We start from the raw sequence: 21152 nt of genomic DNA, 5'->3' as shown, positions 1-21152 counted from the left end.
AACCAGCCAGGTGAATAGTAAGATGCTAGGGAGCGTGGAAACAGAGGAATTGAAGGATGATTACCGGTGGTAGTGGATACTGCTGGAAGCAGATGAAATAGCTGGAAACTGGATCAGCCACGGAGGACTGCAGAGTCAGGCTGCACCGCAGGATGGTAGGCAGGTGCGGGTCTCTTTAGTGGATGCTGGAGACAGGAGCTGGAACCTGGAAACAACCACAGGAGAGAGACTGGAACAAGGTATGACAAACAAAGCACTGACCATTTGCTGGCCCAGGCACAGGATACTTATACCTGCAGCAATGTAGGTATTGGCTGGGCAATTATGCAGATTTCCAGGCAGTTGATTGGAGGAACTGAAACATGTGATTGAATCCAACATGGCTGCGCCCATGTTAGAACTTGGAGGGGAAACTGGTTTAGGAAACCACGTGGAAACATAACTGCAATGGCGGCGCAGGCCGCAGAGGACAGGAGACGCCAGACTGAGAAATGTATGCAGACACTCGTGGATGACAACGGAGGCCGCTGCAGGCATGGAACACCACACTGACAACCTGCACCTATAACACAGGAGCGGCGGCGGAGGCCGTGGAGGACGGAAGACGCCATGCAGGATTCAAACATGGCGCCGCTGTGACAGCATCTCAGCGTGACAGGAGGGATGTGCAGTATGTGGACACAGATGAGATCCGGCCTTGGAACGCTGAGCGAGCCTCAGGAGACATCTGAAAGGCAGGTAATGGCGTCCAGATACCCGGATCATGACAGCACACCCCCCCCCCTTTAGGAGTGGCCCCAGGATGCTTCTTAGGCTTTCGAGGAAACTTCGAGTGGAAATTCCGGACCAAGGCAGGAGCATGGACATCAGGTGCATTGGTCCAAGAGCGTTCTTCAGGACCTTCCAGTCAATAAGATACTGCAACTGACCGTAACGGAAACGTGAGTCCAGAATCTTGGCCACCTCATACTCGATTCCCCGTTGAGTCTGAAGTTTAGGAGTTGGAGGAAGTGCAGAATGAAACTGATTCAAGATCAGCGGTTTCAACAGGGAAACATGGAATGTCCTGGGTATTTTCAAGAAGGGAGGTAACTGGAGTCTGTAAGCAACAGGATTGATGACTTGTTCAATTTTAAAAGGACCGATGTAACGAGGAGCAAATTTCATGCTGGGAACTCTCAACCTCAAATTCTTCGTGGACAACCATACTCGATCACCCACCTTGAGAGCAGGAACCGCTCTACGCTTCCTATCGGCAAACTTCTTGTACCTAAATGAGGCTTTAAGCAGGGCAGCGCGGACATTCTTCCAGTTGTTTGAAAACTGACGCAAGGTGACATCCACTGCTGGAACAGAAGTTGCTGGAAGCGGTTGGAATTCTGGAACCTTAGGGTGAAATCCATAGTTGATGAAGAATGGTGTTGAGGAGGATGAGGAATGGTATTGATTGTTGTGGCTAAACTCGGCCCAAGGAAGGAGTTGAACCCAGTCATCTTGGGAGGAAGACACGTAAATGCGGAGGAAGGCCTCCAAGTCCTGATTCACCCTCTCGGTTTGACCATTGGTCTGAGGATGGTAAGCCGTGGAAAACTTTAACTTGACTTGGAGGGCTTGACACAAACTTCGCCAAAATTTGGCTACAAATTGTACTCCACGGTCGGAGATGATCTCTTCAGGAAGACCGTGAAGTCAGAAGATCTCTTGGATAAACACTTGAGCCAACTTGGAAGCTGACGGAAGACCGGTGAGGGGTATGAAATGTGCCATCTTGGTGAACCGGTCAACTACAACCCAGATGGTATTAAACTTGTTGCATATAGGCAGATCTGTAACAAAGTCCATCGACAAATGGGTCCACGGTCGACTGGGAACAGATAATGGAACCAGTTGCCCCGCAGGAGACTGGCGGGGAACTTTGTGTTGGGCACACTTTGGGCAAGAGGCAATAAACTCCTTGACGTCCTTCTTCAGAGTTGGCCACCAGTAGGACCTAGAGATAAACTCGAGGGTTTTCTGAATGCCTGTATGTCCGGCAAAACGGGAAGCATGGGCCCAATGCATGAGCTTCTTCCTTAACACCGGCTTCACAAAACTTTTCCCTGGTGGGGGTGTAGAGTCCATCCCTACCGTGGAGAATGCCAACGGATTAATAATAGGATGCTTGTCTGAAGACTCTGACTCGTTTTCTTGCTCCCAAGAGCGGGAAAGGGCATCGGCCTTGCGATTCTGAGAGCCCGGACAGAACTGGAGTTTAAAGTCGAACCTGGAAAAGAAAAGTGCCCATCTGGCCTGATGAAGGTTAAGACATTGTGCACCTTTCAGGTATAAAAGATTCTTGTGGTCGGTAAGTATCGTGATTGAATGAGAAGCTCCCTCCAACAGATATCTCCACTCCTCTAGAGCGAGCTTGATGGCTAGCAACTCCTGGTCGCCAATGGCATAGTTGCGCTCAGCTGGGGAGAACTTCCGGGAGAAGTAACTGCAAGGATGTAGATGGCCATCTTTAGCCCTCTGGGATAACACCGCTCCTACTCCAACGGAGGAGGCATCCACCTCTAAGATGAAAGGAGAGTCGGCGTCGGGCTGTTTCAGAACTGGTGTAGAGATGAAACGTTGTTTTACAAGATGAAAAGCTTGCGTAGCTTCTTCAGACCACTTGGACGGGTTAGCACCCTTCTTGGTTAATGCAGTGATAGGCGCCACAATGGTGGAAAAGTCTCGTATGAACTTTCTGTAATAATTGGCGAACCCTAAGAACCTCTGGACCCCTTTGAGGGTTAAGGGTATCGGCCAATTCTGGATTGCTTGTAGTTTCTCAGGATCCATCTCTAGTCCGGAACCGGACACAATGTAACCTAGAAACGGAATGGATTTAACTTCAAAGACACATTTCTCCAATTTGCAATAGAGATGATTGACACGGAGACGGGACAGAACCTCCTTTACCCAGAAACGATGTTCCTCTAGATTATTGGCAAAGATGAGGATATCATCTAAATAAACCACGACATGGCGGTATAAGATGTCTCTGAAGATCTTATTCACGAAATGCTGGAAGACAGCTGGAGCATTGCTCAATCCGAAGGGCATGACGAGGTACTCATAATGTCCATCACGGGTGTTAAAGGCGGTCTTCCACTCATCACCCTCACGGATCCGGATGAGATTGTAGGCACCCCTCAAATCCAACTTTGTAAAGATGGTGGCTCCGCTGACTCTATCGAAGAGCTCTGTAATCAAAGGTAAAGGATACCGGTTCTTGACGGTAATGTCGTTCAGACCTCTGTAATCGATGCACGGTCGCAGACCACCGTCTTTCTTCTTAACGAAGAAGAAGCCTGCGCCAGCTGGAGAAGAAGAAGGTCGGATAAAACCTTTTGCCAGGTTCTCTTTGATGTACTCCTCCATGGAATGCGTCTCAGGAAGAGACAACGGGTAAGTTCGGCCTCGAGGTGGAACCTTCCCTGGAATGAGATCAATTGGGTAGTCCCATTCTCTATGAGGAGGAAGGATATCAGCAGAAGCTTTACTGAACACGTCCGTGTAGTCTTGATATGGAGGAGGTGGAACATCAGACGACCTGGGGAAAGAAGAACAAACAGGAAGCACTTTGGACAAACAAGTCTTTGCACAGGAGGGACCCCATGCTAGTATTTGCGTAGTCGTCCAGTCAATCGACGGATTGTGGAGACGGAGCCATGGAAGGCCCAAAACCACTGGATGTGTGGCTCTTGGAATCACTAGGAAGGAAATAAATTCTGCATGAAGAACTCCCACTCTCAGACGAACTGGTAGAGTCTTTAGAGAAATAACTGCGTCAAAAATCTTGCTGCCATCTACTGCAGTTAAGGAGATGGATGAAGGAAGTCTCTCGGTGGGTAGGGACCACTGTTTAACATAAGCTTCGGTTATGAAATTCCCAGCTGCTCCGGAATCAAGGAGGGCAATGACGTTCCTGTAACGTTGAGCAATTTGGAGCGAGACTGGGAGATTACAATCATGAGGAGATGGAGAGGAGATCATTACTCTTAGCCGGCCCTCTCCTTGGCGAGCTAGGATTTGGAGTTTCCCGGATGTTTGGGACAGGCATTGATAATGTGAGACGGAGCTGCACAATAGAGACAGAGAGACTCAGAGAGACGTCTTCGGCGCTCAGCGGGAGATAGACGGGAACGGCCAATTTGCATGGGCTCATCCTTGGATGGAGACGGTTGACGAAGAGGAGGAGCAGAAGATTTTGGAGCAGACGGTCTTCCTAGCTCGGTTGCTCTCTCTCTGAAACGTAGATCAACCTTCGTGCAAAGAGAAATTAGCTCATCCAACTTAGAGGGCAAGTCTCTGGTAGCTAACTCATCCTTGATGCGTTCTGATAAGCCATGCCAGAATGCAGCATTTGGGGCCTCGTCGTTCCATGCCAGTTCGGATGCCAGGATTTTGAACTGTATGAGATACTGTCCCACAGTACGTGTTCCTTGGCGTAAATGGAGAATCTCAGATGAAGCAGAGGTTACCCGGCCTGGCTCGTCGAAGATGCGCCTGAATGTTGCGACAAAGTCCGTATAGGAGGACAGCAGGGGATCAGACTTCTCCCATAAAGGTGATGCCCAGTCAAGGGCTGAGCCGCTAAGAAGGGAAATGATATAGGCAATTTTAGTACGGTCACTGTGGAAATTGCCAGGCTGAAGCTCAAAGTGGATTTCGCATTGGTTAAGAAATCCCCTGCAGAACCTTGGAGATCCGTCAAATTTTGCTGGCGTTGGGAGATGAAGACGTGGAATGGAAATGGGAAAGGTGGGTGGGGTTACAGCTGGTGTCACTGTTGTGGACGCACCGGACGTGCCAGGTCCACGGAGGGTCGTTTGAATCCCATCTAGCCGCGTAGAGAGATCTTGGAGACAGCGGATGATGTGGCCTTGTGCAGCCTCCTGATGTTCGAGTCTGGCTGCCAGTTCTTGCATCGGCCTAGCCGCTTGATCCTGGTCTCCGGCTGGATTCATATGGTCAGTGCTTACTGTCACAACTGAGGGTTTTGGCTGACAGGAGAAAGCCTCAGTTGTAGGGGCTGAGAGGAACTTAAACCGGGGAGGTTTAATCAGACCCCTGGACATGTAAGTGTTAAAAGGAAACCCGAAGGTGTGACCATGACAACCAGGTAAAAGTCAAAATAGAAGTTTATTAACAGACTCCGTGTAAACAAACAGCATTCAAGGTAAATAATGGCAATGATAAATAATATGATTCCTGGAGCACTCTGACCATGAAATGGTTACACAGGACACTGGTAGGTAAGAACAGGTGTTACAGTTCTTAGATGGAATAACCTTACCAGGCCTGGCTGTAGTAGTGAAGATATCCAAGGAACATGCCAGTAGATGGAACAGATGAAGTTGGTAACTTGAATCAGCTGTTGTAATTGCTGGATGGAACCAGCCAGGTGGTAAGACACGGAGTGGATGCAGAATGGAATCAGCCAGATGATAAAGTCACTGAATGAATGCTGGGTGGAACCAGCCAGGTGATGAAACACGGAGTGAATATAGTAAGATGCTAGGGAGCGTGGAAACAGAGGAATTGAAGGATGATTACCGGTGGTAGTGGATACTGCTGGAAGCAGATGAAATAGCTGGAAGCTGGATCAGCCACAGAGGACTGCACCGCAGGGATGGTAGGCAGGTGCGGGTCTCTTTAGTGGATGCTGGAGACAGGAGCTGGAACCTGGAAACACAACCACAGGAGAGAGACTGGAACAAGGTATGACAAACAAAGCACTGACCATTTGCTGGCCCAGGCACAGGATACTTATACCTGCAGCAATGTAGGTATTGGCTGGGCAATTATGCAGATTTCCAGGCAGTTGATTGGAGGAACTGAAACATGTGATTGAATCCAACATGGGTGCGCCCATGTTAGAACTTGGAGGGAAAACTGGTTTAGGAAACCATGTGGAAACATAACTGCAATGGCGGCGCCGGCCGCAGAGGACAGGAGACGCCAGACTGAGAAATGTATGCTGATACTCGTGGATGACAACGGAGGCCGCTGCAGGCATGGAACACCACACTGACAACCTGCACCAATAACACAGGAGCGGCGGCGGAGGCCGCGGAGGACGGAAGACGCCATGCAGGATTCAAACATGGCGCCGCTGTGACAGCATCTCAGCGTGACAGGAGGGATGTGCAGTATGTGGACACAGATGAGATCCGGCCTTGGAACGCTGAGCGAGCCTCAGGAGACATCTGAAAGGCAGGTAATGGCGTCCAGATACCCGGAACGTGACAGCCTTCTCCTCTGCACCACCGCTGCCCAGGGCCTTCTCCTCCTCCCCGCCACTGACTAAAGCCTCTGCACCACCGCGAACCGCATCCCCCATCCTCTGCTCATTAGGTACTGTTTCCCTGCTTCCCTATGTTCCTCTGTCACTCTTTCTGTCCCTCTGTCACTCTCCCTGATACTCTCTCTGTCACTCTCCCTGTCCCTGCTGTCACTCTCTTTGTCCCTGCTGTCGCTTTCTCTGTCCCTGCGTTTGCTCTCTCTGTCACTCTCCCTGTCCCTGCTGTCACTCTCCCTGTCCCTGGTGTCACTCTCTCTGTCACTCTCCCTGTCCCTGCTGTCACTCTCCATGTCCTGCTGTCACTCTCTCTGTCCCTGTTGTCACTCTCGCTGTCACTCTCTCTGTCACTGTCTATGCTGTCACTCTCCCTGTCACTCTCTCAATCCCTGCTGTCACTCTATCTGTCACTGTTATCCCTGCTGTTACTCTCCATGTCACTCTCCCTGTCCCTATGTCCCTGCTTTCACTCTCCCTGTCCCTGAATTTTGGATCATACTGTGTGGCATAATATGAATTTTGGATCATAGTGTGTTGCATAATGTGAATTGTGGATCATACTGTGTGTCATAATGTGAATTTTGGATCATACTGTGTAGCATAATGTGAATTTTGTCTCATAATGTGTTGTATAATGTGAATTTTGGATCATACTGTGTTGCATAATGTGAATTGTGGATCATACTGTGTGTCATAATGTGAATTTTGGATCACACTGTGTGGCATAATTTGAATTTTGGATCATATTGTGTGGCGTAATGTTAATTTTGGCTCATTCCATGGGAACTTTGGCTCATTCAGTGTGGGATAATGTGTAAGGGCAAAAGTACTAGATAATATAAGGGGTCCTACTATTGTGGTGCATAATGTGTATAAGGGGTATATGGTGTGGTACACTAAAGTTAAGGACATGCCCCCTTTTGAGTGGCCACACACCCTTTTTCTGAAACGCGGTGCGTGCATAATTACAACCTTCACTTTTCCATACCCCACTTCAAAATTTTCACTTCGACCACTGGGTTAAACTAACATCTGTCTAACTCTCTATCAGGCCATAGAGATGACAAACAGGCTGTCTTATCTTAATGCTGTCCCACATTATAGTCCATGACTTTGCCTTATTTATTCAATTAGCCCAAGAAAGGCAAATTATATTTGTACTGTATACTTTGCTGACGTATTGTAACCTCCTGCACATTCTGCTAATTTTTACAAGGCTCAGATAGAACTTTCTCACTGTGTTCCGAGCACAGTAATATGTTCCTGTATCAGACTGCACCAGCCTGTCCATCTTTAGCAGAGCAGTGGAACCACTTGTGGATGGAGTGACTCTCTCCTTGAAACTATCCGCTATATGGGGGTCATTCCGAGTTGTTCGCTCGTTATTTTTTTCTCGCAATGGAGCGATTGGTCGCTAATGCGCATGGGCAATGTCCGCAGTGCGACTGCGCCAAGTAAATTTGCTATGCAGTTAGGAATTTTACTCACGGCATTACGAGGTTTTTTCTTCGTTCTGGTGATCGTAATGTGATTGACAGGAAGTGGGTGTTTCTCGGCGGAAACTGGCCGTTTTATGGCTGTGTGTGAAAAAACACTACCGTTTCTGGGAAAAACGCGGGAGTGGCTGGAGAAACGGAGGAGTGTCTGGGCGAACGCTGGGTGTGTTTGTGACGTCAAACCTGGAACGAAACTGACTGAACTGATCGCAGATGCAGAGTAAGTCTGGAGCTACTCAGAAACTGCTAAGAAGTGTCTATTCGCAATTCTGCTAATCTTTCGTTCGCAATTTTGATAAGCTAAGATTCACTCCCAGTAGGCGGCGGCTTAGCGTGTGCAAAGCTGCTAAAAGCATCTTGCGAGCGAACAACTCGGAATGACCCCCCATAAGTAGTTTGTCCAGTTCAAAATGCTGCGATCCATACAAGACTTCCCCCAGGGACTTGTCTGATCCAATGCATGTGGTGATCATTTATATTATAACCACTGACTTCACATTCTATCTGGATGGACAGTCCAACTCTTTTTATTTCTGCACTTTTCTGATTTAAGACAATTGCAGCTGCAGCTCCTTTGGGAAAAAAACAAGTATAAATATTAGTGATGAGCGGGTTCGGTTCCTCGGAATCCGAACCCGCCCGAACTTCACCCTTTTTTGCACGGGTCCGAGCAGACTCGGATCCTCCCGCCTTGCTCGGTTAACCCGAGCGCACCCGAACGTCATCATCCCGCTGTCGGATTCTCGCGAGACTCGGATTCTATATAAGGAGCCGCGCGTCGCCGCCATTTTCACACGTGCATTGAGATTGATAGGGAGAGGACGTGGCTGGCGTCCTCTCCGTTATAGTAGAACTTAGTTAGTTATAAATTGTGGGGAGGATTGGGGACGGGGAGCAGCTGTTAGGGAGTACAGTGAACAGGTTTTGAGTTTAATCCGTTGTTTCTCTGCCTGAAAAAAACCGCTCCACCAATCCATATCTGTGCTCACTCAGTGTGCTGCACTGCTGCATGATATATCTGTGCTGAGTGCACTGCTCACACTGCCTAATTGTGGGGACTGGGGAGCAGTTATAGCAGGAGTACAGTCAGTGCACACTGCACAGTTTTGCTGACAGTGACCACCAGTCCAGTATACGTTTGTCTGCCTGAAAAACACTGTGGTGTTTTTTTTTTTTCTTTCTTCATACTAGTTTACCAGTCTGCTGACACTGTCCACCAGGTCCGTTATACAGTATATTATATTTATATATAAGCACTAAGCAGCAGTACGGTAGGCCATGGCTGTACCTACCTCTGTGTCGACTCGTCACTCGTCGTCCATAAGTATAAGTAATACTATCCATCCATCTACATTGTATACCTGTGGTGTTTTTTTTTTCTTTCTTCATACTAGTTTAGCAGTCTGCTGCTGACACTGTCCACCAGGTCCGTTATACAGTATATTATATTTATATATAAGCACTTAAGCAGCAGTACGGTAGGCCACGGCTGTACCTACCTCTGTGTCGACTCGTCACTCATCGTCCATAAGTATAAGCAATACTATCCATCCATCTACATTGTATACCTGTGGTGTTTTTTTTTTTTTTCTTCATACTAGTTTAGCAGTCTGCTGCTGACACTGTCCACCAGGTCCGTTATACAGTATATTATATTTATATATAAGCATTAAGCAGCAGTACGGTAGGCCACGGCTGTACCTACCTCTGTGTCGACTCGTCACTCGTCGTCCATAAGTATAAGTAATACTATCCATCCATCTACATTGTATACCTGTGGTGTTTTTTTTTTCTTTCTTCATACTAGTTTAGCAGTCTGCTGCTGACACTGTCCACCAGGTCCGTTATACAGTATATTATATTTATATATAAGCACTAAGCAGCAGTACGGTAGGCCACGGCTGTACCTACCTCTGTGTCGACTCGTCACTCGTCGTCCATAAGTATAAGTAATACTATCCATCCATCTACATTGTATACCTGTGGTGTTTTTTTTTTTCTTTCTTCATACTAGTTTAGCAGTCTGCTGCTGACACTGTCCACCAGGTCCGTTATACAGTATATTATATTTATATATAAGCACTAAGCAGCAGTACGGTAGGCCACGGCTGTACCTACCTCTGTGTCGACTCGTCACTCGTCGTCCATAAGTATAAGTAATACTATCCATCCATCTACATTGTATACCTGTGGTGTTTTTTTTTTCTTTCTTCATACTAGTTTAGCAGTCTGCTGCTGACACTGTCCACCAGGTCCGTTATACAGTATATTATATTTATATATAAGCACTTAAGCAGCAGTACGGTAGGCCACGGCTGTACCTACCTCTGTGTCGACTCGTCACTCGTCGTCCATAAGTATAAGTAATACTATCCATCCATCTACATTGTATACCTGTGGTGTTATTTTTTTCTTTCTTCATACTAGTTTAGCAGTCTGCTGCTGAGACTGTCCACCAGATCCGTTATACAGTATATTATATTTATATATAAGCACTAAGCAGCAGTACGGTAGGCCACGGCTGTACCTACCTCTGTGTCGTCACTCGTCGTCCATAAGTATAAGTAATACTATACTATCCATCCATCTACATTGTATACCTGTGGTGGCTTTTAGTTGTGCGCAAAATATGGAGAACAAAAATGTGGAGGTTAAAAAAATAGGGAAAGATCAAGATCCACTTCCACCTCGTGCTGAAGCTGCTGCCACTAGTCATGGCCGAGACGATGAAATGCCATCAACGTCGTCTGCCAAGGCCGATGCCCAATGTCATAGTAGAGAGCATGTAAAATCCAAAACACAAAAGATCAGTAAAAAAATGACCCAAAAATCAAAATTAAAAGCGTCTGAGGAGAAGCGTAAACTTGCCAATATGCCATTTACGACACGGAGTGGCAAGGAACGGCTGAGGCCCTGGCCTATGTTCATGGCTAGTGGTTCAGCTTCACATGAGAATGGAAGCACTCATCCTCTCGCTAGAAAAAAGAAAAGACTTGCGGCAAAAGCACAGCAAAGAACTGTGCGTTCTTCGAAATCACAAATCCCAAAGGAGAGTCCAATTGTGTCGGTTGCGATGCCTGACCTTCCCAACACTGGACGGGAAGAGCTTGCACCTTCCACCATTTGCACGCCCCCTGCAAGTGTTGAAAGGAGCACCCGCAGTCCAGTTCCTGATAGTGAAATTGAAGATGTCAGTGTTGAAGTACACCAGGATGAGGATATGGGTGTTGCTTGGGCTGGGGAGGAAATTGACAAGGAGGATTCTGATGGTGAGGTGGTTTGTTTAAGTCAGGCACCCGGGGAGACACCTGTTGTCCGTGGGAGGAATATGGCCATTGACATGCCTGGTGAAAATACCAAAAAAATCAGCTCTTCAGTGTGGAAGTATTTCAACAGAAATGCGGACAACAGGTGTCAAGCCATGTGTTGCCTTTGTCAAGCTGTAATAAGTAGGAGTAAGGACGTTAACCACCTCGGAACATCCTCCCTTATACGTCACCTGCAGCGCATTCATAATAAGTCAGTGACAAGTTCAAAAACTTTGGGCGACAGCGGAAGCAGTCCACTGACCAGTAAATCCCTTCCTCTTGTAACCAAGCTCGCGCAAACCACACCACCAACTCCCTCAGTGTCAATTTCCTCCTTACCCAGGTAAGCCAATAGTCCTGCAGGCCATGTCACTGGCAAGTCTGACGAGTCCTCTCCTGCCTGGGATTCCTCCGATGCATCCTTGAGTGTAACGCCTATGTTAGGTTCCTGGTGCTCAGAACAAGGGAGATGTTCCTGAAGTGAGACCAGAGCACCAGGACGTAACGCTGGGAAAGGGGAATGGAAAGGGAATAGCCCCTGGCGCCCTAACTCTGTTGTCTCACCCGTGCTATCGGAAATCCCTTGCGAGACTATGGTTTCTTGAGCCCTTGGCAGCCACGTTTGAAGGGCGGATTATGTCTGCCCAACTCCGGTGCCCCCCGGTCTTAATGAGAGACAAAGGGAAATCCGAGGCAGAATGATGACAAGAGGACCTCTAACTAAGCAAACAGGCCAGGGACTACAAGCTAACTAAAAACCTAAAGTATGTGCGGAGAAACTGCCAAAGGAAAAGAACAACAAAGGAAATGCTGATCACACGCCGACATAATACCTTTGTGTACCGGCGGTGACAGCACAAGCAGAACCCTCTGCAAAACACCAGGGACAGAAACAATAATGGAATACAGCGGCCTAGGCCAACGGACGCGGGAGAGCCGCTACTCACGGAACCGGTACGAATGCTGGCAAATGGACAGGAACTTCTAATGCTGCCGACACTGACTCTCAGACTGGAGGACAGGCAGAATCCCAAACGACAGACCGGTGGACACCAGGAAGCCAGAAGACTTGACCAGGGACAGGCAAAGCCACTGGAACTCAGGGCAGGAACGTCTCACAGCAGGACACGGGATCAGACACAGTAATCGACACAGGGACTGACACAGGAATCAACACAGGGACTGACACAGGAATCAACACAGGGACTGACAGGAACCAGCTCAAACTTCAAGCAGACTGCAAACCAAGGAATATCACCAGCATCTGTGAATTGCAAACAGCCAGCATATAACAGAGAGGCCTAATTAATAATCCCATGCAGCTGCCCTGTTGCATGATTCCAAACTGACCAGATGCAATTAGCAGCCAGGTGAGGCTGAACACATGGGAACAAGCTGCAATTACACAGACTCACCAGCGGCAGCAGACAAGAGTATTCTAAAACAGAGCAACAGGAAATCCTGACATGCAAGACAACTTTATGAACATAAAATAGGAATGAACCACTACCTGTGGTTCATAACAGTATCCCCTCCTTAAGGGTGAGCTCCGAGCACCCCATGACACCCACGGGGAACATAAACAGAAGTATAACATGAAATACAGAACAAAACTGCAAAACAGGAATGAGCCACAGCCGTGGCTCATAACAGCCTACTGCTGCTGGCGCTGCTGTTGTTGCTGCTGGGAGTCGATCGTAATCCCAGAGGGGAAGTCGGAAGACCACTTGTACTACTTCCAGTAAGCAATTGACTGTCCAACAGTCCTTTGCGAGGAAGATGAAATATCACAGCAGTCATCCTGCTGCACAGCGGATAACTGAGGCCTTGACAACTATGTTGGTGTTAGACGTGCGTCCGGTATCCGCCGTTAGTTCACAGGGAACTAGACAATTTATTGAGGTAGTGTGCCCCCGTTACCAAATACCATCTAGGTTCCACTTCTCTAGGCAGGCGATACCGAGAATGTACACGGACGTCAGAAAAAGACACACCAGTGTCCTAAAAAATGCAGTTGTACCCAATGTCCACTTAACCACGGACATGTGGACAAGTGGAGCAGGGCAGACTCAGGACTACATGACTGTGACAGCCCACTGGGTAGATGTATTGCCTCCCGCTGCAAGAACAGCAGCGGCGGCACCAGTAGCAGGATCTCGCAAACGCCAACTCGTTCCTAGGCAGGCTACGCTTTGTATCACCGCTTTCCAGAATACGCACACAGCTGAAAACCTCTTACGGCAACTGAGGAAGATCATCGCAGAATGGCTTACCCCAATTGGACTCTCCTGGGGATTTGTGGCATCGGACAACGCCAGCAATATTGTGCGCGCATTAAATCTGGGCAAATTCCAGCACGTCCCATGTTTTGCACATACCTTGAATTTGGTGGTGCAGAATTATTTAAAAAATGACAGGGGCGTGCAAGAGATGCTGTCGGTGGCCAGAAGAATTGCGGGCCACTTTCGGCGTGCAGGCACCGCGTACAGAAGACTGGAGCACCACCAAAAAAACCTGAACCTGCCCTGCCATCATCTGAAGCAAGAGGTGGTAACGAGGTGGAATTCAACCCTCTATATGCTTCAGAGGATGGAGGAGCAGCAAAAGGCCATTCAAGCCTATACATCTGCCCACGATATAGGCAAAGGAGGGGGATTGCACCTGACTCAAGCGCAGTGGAGAATGATTTCAACGTTGTGCAAGGTTCTGCTGCCCTTTGAACTTGCCACACGTGAAGTCAGTTCAGACACTGCCAGCCTGAGTCAGGTCATTCCCCTCATCAGGCTTTTGCAGAAGAAGCTGGAGGCATTGAAGGAGGAGCTAAAACAGAGCGATTACGCTAGGCATGTGGGACTTGTGGATGGAGCCCTTCATTCGCTTAACCAGGATTCACATGTGGTCAATCTGTTGAAATCAGAGCACTACATTTTGGCCACCGTGCTCGATCCTAGATTTAAAACCTACGTTGGATCTCTCTTTCCGGCAGACACAAGTCTGCAGGGGTTCAAAGAACTGCTGGTGAGAAAATTGTCAAGTCAAGCGGAACGCGACCTGTCAACATCTCCTCCTTCACATTCTCCCGCAACTGGGGGTGCGAGGAAAAGGCTACGAATTCCGAGCCCACCCGCTGGCGGTGATGCAGGGCAGTCTGGAGCGACTGCTGATGCTGACATCTGGTCCGGACTGAAGGACCTGCCAACGATTACTGACATGTCATCTACTGTCACTGCATATGATTCTCTCACCATTGAAAGAATGGTGGAGGATTATATGAGTGACCGCATCCAAGTAGGCACGTCAGACAGTCCGTACGTATACTGGCAGGGAAAAGAGGCAATTTGGAGGCTCTTGCACAAACTGGCTTTATTCTACCTAAGTTGCCCTCCCTCCAGTGTATACTCCGAAAGAGTGTTTAGTGCCGCCGCTCACCTTGTCAGCAATCGGCGTACGAGGTTACTTCCAGAAAATGTGGAGAAGATGATGTTCATTAAAATTAATTATAATCAATTACTCCATGGAGACATTCACCAGCAGCAATTGCCTCCAGAAAGTACACGGGGATCTGAGATGGTGGATTCCAGTGGGGACGAATTAATAATCTGTGAGGAGGGGGATGTACACAGTGAAAGGGGTGATGAATCGGACGATGATGATGAGGTGGACATCTTGCCTCTGTAGAGCCAGTTTGTGCAAGGAGAGATTGCTTCTTTTTTGGTGGGGGCCCAAACCAACCAGTCATTTCAGTCACAGTCGTGTGGCAGACCCTGTCGCTGAAATGATGGGTTGGTTAAAGTGTGCATGTCCTGTTTATACAACATAAGGGTGGGTGGGAGGGCCCAAGGACAATTCCATCTTGCACCTCTTTTTTCTTTTTTTCTTCTTTGCGTCATGTGCTGTTTGGGGAGTATTTTTTGGAAGGGCCATCCTGCCTGACACTGCAGTGCCACTCCTAGATGGGCCAGGTGTTTGTGTCGGCCACTAGGGTCGCTTAGCTTACTCACACAGCTACCTCATTGCGCCTCTTTTTTTCTTTGCGTCATGTGCTGTTTTGGGAGTATTTTTTGGAAGGGCCATCCTGCCTGACACTGCAGTGCCACTCCTAGATGGGCCAGGTGTTTGTGTCGGCCACTAGGGTCGCTTAGCTTACTCACACAGCTACCTCATTGCGCCTCTTTTTTTCTTTGCGTCATGTGCTGTTTGGGAGCATTTTTTGGAAGGGCCATCCTGCCTGACACTGCAGTGCCACTCCTAGATGGGCCAGGTGTTTGTGTCGGCCACTAGGGTCGCTTAGCTTACTCACACAGCTACCTCATTGCGCCTCTTTTTTTCTTTGCGTCATGTGCTATTTGGGGAGTATTTTTTGGAAGGGCCATCCTGCCTGACACTGCAGTGCCACTCCTAGATGGGCCAGGTGTTTGTGTCGGCCACTTGGGTCGCTTAGCTTAGCCATACAGCGACCTCGGTGCAAATTTTAGGACTAAAAATAATATTGTGAGGTGTGAGGTGTTCAGAATAGACTGGAAATGAGTGGAAATTATGGTTATTGAGGTTAATAATACTATGGGATCAAAATGACCCCCAAATTCTATGATTTAAGCTGTTTTTTAGGGTTTTTTGAAAAAAACACCCGAATCCAAAACACACCCGAATCCGACAAAAAAAATTCGGTGAGGTTTTGCCAAAACGCGTTCGAACCCAAAACACGGCCACGGAACCGAACCCAAAACCAAAACACAAAACCCGAAAAATTTCAAGTGCACATCCCTAATATATATATGTATACAGGTTGAGTATCCCATATCCAAATATTCCGAAATACGGAATATTCCGAAATACGGACTTTTTTGAGTGAGACTGAGATAGTGAAACTTTTGTTTTTTGATGGCTCAATGTACACAAACTTTGTTTAATACTCAAAGTTATTAAAATATTGTATTAAATGACCTTCAGGCTGTGTGCATAAGGTGTATATGAAACATAAATTAATTGTGTGAATGTACAAACACTTTGTTTAATGCACAAAGTTATAAAAAATATTGGCTAAAATTACCTTCAGGCTGTGTGTATAAGGTGTATATGTAACATAAATGCATTCTGTGCTTAGATTTAGGTCCCATCACCATAATATCTCATTATGGTATGCAATTACGGAAAAATCCCATATCCAAAATTCCTCTGGTCCCAAGCATTTTGGATAAGGGATACTCAACCTGTATTAGTAACAAGTATCTTACTTGGTTATTTACTGTAACTGTTCCATTATACCAACTTACCTGATATACTAGTCATAATAACATAAAATGTGTACAGTGCCATCACAATCATCTTACAACTTCCTAATAACCTCGTAACTTCTGGATTAAAGAAACGTATTACCCTCTGTATTCAGCTTATTTAAACTGGAAACAATTTTCATTTGCATGTTAGAATTATGTAGTTTCCATATCACTGAAAATACCTTCAAATCTCTCTTCCTTAGATACTGTAGTATCCTCTATGCAGGAAAACAGAACGGTGGCACCAAGCGGATAACAGGAAATTGGTTATTTTACAAAACATCACTGATACAGTATTTTATGGTAAGACAAAAAGAAGTTTGCTAAACAGATTTGTAATAGTATACATAATAAAAAAAATGCAAATAAATATAGCTAACGATCAGCAGCGCAAATCCCCCTCACCAATCCACCCCCACCCCCACCTCCACCCTCACCTACTGGTAGCTGTGCCATCTGTCCAGTAGTTCTGCAATCACAAAGCCAATGCTCACAATATCCATATTCATAATGTCAACGTTAGAATGTCTATAGATTTGGTGTTGACATGGATAACATGTCGACATAAAATGTCGACACCTGGAAAAAGTTATCATTGAGAAATGTCTACTTTAGCATTAGGGTTAGGATAAGGTTTTAGGGTTAAGTTTAGGGGTTAGGTTTGCATTAGGATTAAGATTAGGGTACGTGGTATGGTTAGAGGTAATTTTAGGGTGAGGGTAAGGCTTACCTGGCTTAAACACACATTGTTGACATTCTGACCATGTTGACATTTTATCAGTGTTGACATACTGAATGTATGCTAAAGGAAAATGTATTGCATGCCCAGCTTATATGGTGTGACCCAGATGTGGTATATGTATACAACTTAATTAGGTATATAAACGAAATTATTGCACACACTTTGTAATTATAAAAACAATAACGTTTATTTAAAATTGATAGTACATTTAATAAAATCTGTGCAACTATGTGTTTGCAATGTATCTTGTCTAATACTGGTATACTAGTTACAAATACCATAACATAAAACTTTAAATGTACAGTTATGTAGGTAATTAGTCCAAAGAGATGTTACAGATGTGTCCTGCTACGTCTTTGCCTCATACGCTATGTAGCGTGCCTTGCTTTTAGCGCATTGCAGTGCCACAACCTGTAACAGAACGTTGTAAAGTAATGTACTAAGGGGGTCATTCTGTTTATCGCAGCGGCGCGATTGGGTCAGAACTGCACATGCACCGGCGCCACAGTGCGCCGACGCATGCCCTACGGCCAAAGGCTGTTGCTGCGCTACAATCGCCTCTGCCTAATTGACAAGCAGAGGCGGTCTCTGGGCATGGGGGCAGAACAACGGTATTTGGCTGCCGTTTCGTGGATGCGGTCTAGCCAACGCAGGCGTGGCCAGACCGTGTAGGAGGCGGGTCACAGTGGCTGCGTGACATCACACGCAGCCGCTGTGTGATGGAGACCGATGAGTAGCTCCCGACCAGCACGCTAAATCTGCGCTGGCCAGGAGCTACTCCTCAAGTGCAAAAGCATCACCGCTGTGCAATGCTTTTGCACTTCTGCGGGGTGGGCGGCACTGACATGCGGTGCGGGATAGCCCTGTGCTGGGCGTCCCCCCGCATGTCTATGGACATGATTGTAGCCCTGCAAAATTTTGCAGGGCTACGATCAACTCGGAATGACCCCCAAAGGTGCTGGAAAAGACAAAGACTATAATACACATTTGTGTCCACCAGATGTCACTTTCCTAAACTACTCAGCGCATTCACCAAATAACCAATGAAGCCTCTGTAGTGCCACTTGCCAATTGGCTGATGGAACCTGTCATTCATTACACTATACACTAATACTGAACAGTGTTTTGTCATGAATGCAGAGCTGCAGTTGACTGTGTAATAAAGAATTCCGTCATTTGGTGCATGCATCCATTGTTTACTAACAATACGTTAAACTGCTCTGGATGTTTTATTCAGGTCTTTACCGGGACCGTCGATAAACTGTCATTACCGGATGTAAAGAATCCTGGTCTAAAAAAATGCACAGGAAGTTTTTCAGAAAGACACTTTATTTCAGGTTCACTCTTCAGAAAATACCCACTCTCCTCTTCCTACCCAGCAGCATTACACTCTAAGCCGCTATTCATGACTTCAGTACTTTACTACAGTCTCTACATACAGATTGATTCACCTCATATTCCCGATAGGTGTCAAGGCTGCTACCGCTTGTTAGTGTGGCTCAGCGGTTAAAGCCAGCGCACTACTGTACAGTATGAAGCCGGTGTCTTGGCTTCGAGGCCTGGGCGGAAACGAAGTCACTGTGTAAATCTAAATAATTTTTACATATGGACCGGACTGTCCATAAAGTAAATGTAAAGAATCCTAGTGTAAAAAAACGAACAAAAAGTTTTTCAAAAAGACACTTCAATTCAGGTTCACTATTCTGAAAATACCTGCTGGTAGCATCCATGAAATCACCCGAGAACACACCAAAACAATAAATGGAGTCTCTGTGTCTTGTTTTCTGGATAACAGGATATACCTAAAGTTAACTGGTTAGTTTATCACAGAAGATCAGCAATTAGACTTGTAACAGGACTTGCTCCGCCCGCAACTGCCAATCTTTGTAAGGCCACACCTCCAGGCGGGCCTTCCCCAGATTGATGGTGTCAAAAGGCTGGCGCTGAGGAGAATAATCCACCTCCTTCTCTGCCACGTCCTGCCTCTGATGCTGCCCTGCTCAGTGCTGTAAATGCTGGGCGACAGGCCAAGCTCCGCCCGCTCTAGGTAAAATATGTAAGGTTTGAAGGGATAGGCTGACTCTATTCCAAAGGGCCCTAGGTCTCCTTGCTTAGCTTCTCACTCTCCTTAGGGCTCCTCCTTTGGGGTAAATAAAAACTCCTGGATAGTCTGTGATGCGTTGGTGGATGGAGCGAGACATAATGTCCCAGATGTGCTCAATTGGATTCAGGTCTGGGGAACGGGCGGGCCAGTCCATAGCATCAATGCCTTCGTCTTGCAAAAACTGCTGACACACTCCAGCCACATGAGGTCTAGCATTGTCTTGCATTAGGAGGAACCCAGGGCCAACCGCACCAGCATATGGTCTCACAAGGGGTCTGAGGATCTCATCTCGGTACCTAATGGCAGTCAGGCTACCTCTGGCGAGCACATGGAGGGCTGTGCAGCCCCTCAAAGAAATGCCACCCCACACCATTACTGACCCACTGCCAAGCCGGTCATGCTGGAGGATGTTGCAGGCAGCAGAATATTCTCCTTGGCATCTCCAGACTCTGTCACGTCTGTCACATGTGCTCAGTGAGAACCTGCTTTCATCTGTGAAGAGCACAGGGCGCCAGTGGCGAATTTGCCAATCTTGGTGTTCTCTGGCAAATGCCAAACCTCCTGCACGGTGTTGGGCTGTAAGCACAACCCCCGCCTGTGGACGTCAGGCCCTCATACCACCCTCATGGAGTCTGTTTCTGATCATTTTAGTAGACACATGCACATTTGTGGCTTGCTGGAGGTCATTTTGCAGGGCTCTGGCAGTGCTCCTCCTGTTCCTCCTTGCACAAAGGCAGAGGTAGAGGTCCTGCTGCTGGGTTGTTGCCCTCCTATGGCCTCTACCACATCTCCTGATGTACTGGCCTGTCTCCTGGTAGAGCCTCCATGCTCTGGACACTACGCTGAGAGACATAGCAAACCTTCTTGCCACAGCTCGCATTGATGTGCCATCCTGGATGAGCTGCACTTCCTGAGCCACTTGTGTGGGTTGTAGGGTGGTCATACAGGCACGTGGAGGCCACACACACTACTGAGCCTCATTTTGACTTGTTTTAAGGACATTACATCAAAGTTGGATCAGCATGTAGTGTGTTTTACCACTTTAATTTTGAGAGTGACTCCAAATCCAGACCTCCATGGGTTAATAAATTTGATTTTAATTGATACTTTTTGTGTGATTTTGTTGTCGGCACATTCAACTATGCAAAGAACAAAGTATTTAATAAGAATATTTCATTCACTCAGATCTAGGATGTGTTATTTTAGTGTTCCCTTTATTCTTTTGAGCAGTGTATATGGCAAATACCACTGACTCATGACAAAATCTCCTTAACCATAAGGCTGGCAGTTGCCGAGCAGTCCATTATTCAAATAGGGGGACCATATCAACTGCCTAACCCTAAACACTGTCAAACATCACTGGGCATGGCACCTCTATTTAAACAGAGTATTGTGTGTGTGTCCCCTTGGCGACTTGGTATTGCCAGCACCATGTATTCATTATAGCCCTGGCTGAGTGGGCAGTCTTAACTCTCCTCTGTGAGAGGGGAATTCCCAGTAATCATTTCACCCCTTTTAACCCCTTTGTGGGTGGAATTTGGAAAAATCCCTTCTTATTGGGTGCCTACCTCACAAAAGCAAGCTACTGTCCAAATTTCAAGTTCCTAGTCCATATGGTTCAGGAGATTTAGTGATGAATCAGTGGTATGTGCCTTTTATATAAATAGAAATGTTATCCTTTTCCTCGCAGCCCCAGTTGTGAGAGAAAATGAAGGAGAAGCTGTTGACAGGTCACTTTCCGCTTGAGTTGACAATTGTCTCACCAGCAGGTCTTTGAACCTCTGCAGACTTGTGTCTGCCAGAAAGAGAGAAACAACATAGGCTTTAAACCTAGGAATGAGCACGGTGGCCAAAATGTAGTGCTCTGATTTCAACAGATTGACCACCCTTTAATC

The 21152-nt window shown here is 47.0% G+C and overlaps 1 long non-coding RNA gene across 1 annotated transcript in view; it reads left to right on the top strand.

Moving 5' to 3' along the window:
- Positions 1-21152, top strand: part of LOC134898743 (uncharacterized) — a 105071-nt gene that overhangs the window by 19774 nt on the left and 64145 nt on the right. The window contains exon 2 of the long non-coding RNA XR_010172484.1: positions 16615-16714. This is a non-coding gene — a long non-coding RNA (uncharacterized LOC134898743). The remainder of the gene's footprint in view (positions 1-16614; positions 16715-21152) is intronic.

This window comes from Pseudophryne corroboree, chromosome 1 (genome assembly GCF_028390025.1).
Source record: "Pseudophryne corroboree isolate aPseCor3 chromosome 1, aPseCor3.hap2, whole genome shotgun sequence".
Taxonomy (NCBI): domain Eukaryota; kingdom Metazoa; phylum Chordata; class Amphibia; order Anura; family Myobatrachidae; genus Pseudophryne; species Pseudophryne corroboree.
This window is presented reverse-complemented; position numbering and strand designations above follow the sequence as displayed.